This window comes from Bidens hawaiensis, unplaced genomic scaffold, assembly GCF_021521415.1.
Source record: "Bidens hawaiensis isolate Kalapana, Puna unplaced genomic scaffold, B.hawaiensis_p1.1 tig00054390_1, whole genome shotgun sequence".
NCBI classification, from domain to species: domain Eukaryota; kingdom Viridiplantae; phylum Streptophyta; class Magnoliopsida; order Asterales; family Asteraceae; genus Bidens; species Bidens hawaiensis.
Window position 1 is genome coordinate 1 of NW_027499813.1, and position 2,725 is coordinate 2,725.

A 2,725-nucleotide genomic window follows, 5' to 3' on the forward strand; every position below is an offset into this window, starting at 1 on the left:
GATCGGTTTATCCAACTCATTTTGCGATTCCACACCTCATGAAGACCAATGGAAAGATCATCGTAAATGCCTCATGTGCTGGTGTGTTGAATCCGCCTAGAGGTGGCTTTTATAATGTAAAGAACCGAATTCAAGCCTCTATTTGTCATTTGCCATTTATCTTATTTAAGTGTAAATGCGTAATACCTTATGGTGCATAATGTTTCTTGATCAGGCAAGTAAAGCAGCATTGATCAGCTTCTATGAGTCCCTTAGATTCGAAGTTTCCCCGACAATAACAATAACAATCTTGACACTCGGGTACATACAAACAAACTTCATAACAGCCAAATATTCTAGCAATAGTGTTGGTGTTCGTTTAAGAAAAGTAAGTGTGTTAATTCATTTCACTTCAAATTGCAATAGATCATATCTATGTAATGCAACTAAAGCTAAGTTTGACAGGATATGAGAGATGTAGTCCCAACAATGGATGCTGAACCGTGTGTGAAAGCCGTTGTTGATGGAATACGCAAAGAAGCGACATGAATTACAGAACCAAGGTTCATTAAGGCTCTCTTCTTAATCCAGTTCGTGTTCCCACAACTACACCAATTCTACTTCAATATGTATTTTCCCTCAAAAAATAGGAAAGTGAAAAGAGTTGAATAGACCTTTGCTAGAGAAAATAAGTTGGTGTAATTGTCGGATGCAAACCTTAACTCGTTTTGTTATTATGCTAGTTTCAGGTTTTTAACATATACGAAACCTTGTATGTATTTCATCCTTTTTACATGTTATTATCGAACTAGCTTATGTTGAAGTGATTGAAACTTACTTCCGGCTACCTAAAGGCCTTGGTAACGACACTAGTGTATTGTTTATGATCGAAAGTGTTTATATCGAACTATCGAAGCCTGCTCTCTTTCTTAGATGTAATATATTAGTTACCACTAGGTAACTAATAATATATTAGTTGAGGTTTGTTATATAGATCATGAGAGTTAGTGCAATCATCTTTTTTATTATACTCGTATAAATAGTTAATAAAGAATCTTTTCATTATGCTTTCTTCGTTGCTAGCATTTCATTAATCATATTATAAGCAATGGCCTAGCTATACGGGTGTGCGCCGGTCACTTTTGTGGTGTGTAAATTGAAGTTGTGTGGACCTTGTTTGAAGGTAAAAAGTGTGCATATATATGCACATGGACAGTTTTGAGGTATCCAATAATCTTTTGGTCTAGTGGTATTGAAATATTAGATAAAAATTTGTCTTTTGAATTGATGAGGGTTAAACCCGATGGTGACAGAAATAAAAATCAAAAAACCTTGTCAGACTCATATGACATGAATTGGGCCTCAATCTGTTGTACGACTACGACCCCGTAAGTTTTTTTTTAAATATATTTGGGTTATATATAAAGCCCAACAAAGAGCAATTGAGATAAATGATTTTAGTTTCAAACGTTCGGAATTTAGAGAGCCAGAAAGATAACCGCATAGTATATGGATGGCTGCGAGTATCGGTGCTCATCGGATTGGATATCAGTTATTTGGATGTTTGGATTGGTTTATCTGGATTTGAAAATTCTTTTCCCTAGATACGAAAACCAAACCGATCCAAATTCAAAATTTGCTAACCGAACCGAATTTATCCGAACAGTGGCAGATTCAGAAATTTTTTTCAGTGGGTTCACTGTTCGGTCGATTATATGGTTTGGGTTGGCTTGATGGTTAGGGCCATTTCAACGGTTCGGGTCGGTTAAGGTTTATCACATAATAAAAATATGATACAATAACAAAAGAAAAAAGACATTGTCATTGAAAGTTTCGAGGTTTACTACTTGAAGATGATGATTGAAAGTTTTAGCGGTTCACTTTTGAAATATCTTTAAATATTCATTATGCCAGTCCCGGATTCGTCACTGATATAGCCGCCACTGGAACCTTAAATGGGAGTAGACAAATGGCCTACCATGGTTTGCGGGAGTTAGCGGTGGTGGCTAAATATAACCCGGTGAAGGCATCTCTTTGAATGATCAATAATACAGCCATCAAACTATGATCATCAAAGGAGGAACTTTTAGCATAAGCCTAGTAGGTTTCGCATATCTAATGACAACAGTTTCTTATCATTTGTTGAGACTTGAGAAGAAGTATATTCAATTCATTTGTTAAGTTTCTTTTTATATCATTTTTTTGTAATTAATTAAAATAAAATAAATTAAAATTAAAATGAAACTATGATCATATATAGAGTTGTGTTTTATTATGATTATGAATTTATGATCATATATTAAGGTGTTTGAGACAAAAGATATGTTTATAGTATTATTGTACATACTTTTAGCCATGATGAATATATCATGTTATAGTTATACTTTCATCCACTTTCTCTTTATAATCATCTTTGTTTTGAAATAACTTACTGGTCAGAAAAAGAAGAACAAACCCGCTGTAAGTGGGACTAGAACCTGGGTTCTAACAAAAATAAGTGGGGATGTTTACCACAAGACTAGCATTCAACCTTTTCTATTGGTTCACTTATAATTTATATGTGGGTTCACTCTCATATTTTATATAGACATTCTATATGTCACAGCCCCCGACCCCTATATCCCGGGAGGGGAGCCGTGAACATTGATTGGTGGTATCGGTGTTTTATTAAATTATTTTACAGCGGAAAATTTCATCAGAACCGTAGTTAGGAAAATGATCAGAGTTATAAAAACACCATAATTAT

The 2,725-nt window shown here is 34.5% G+C and overlaps 1 long non-coding RNA gene across 1 annotated transcript; it reads left to right on the forward strand.

Annotated features, from left to right (window-relative positions):
* Positions 1-11: 11 nt before the first annotated feature.
* On the forward strand, positions 12-806 carry LOC143600590 (uncharacterized). The gene is made up of 3 exons (XR_013147500.1): positions 12-116; positions 215-367; positions 445-806. It is a non-coding gene; the product is annotated as an uncharacterized LOC143600590 (long non-coding RNA).
* The last annotated feature ends 1,919 nt before the right edge of the window (positions 807-2,725 follow it).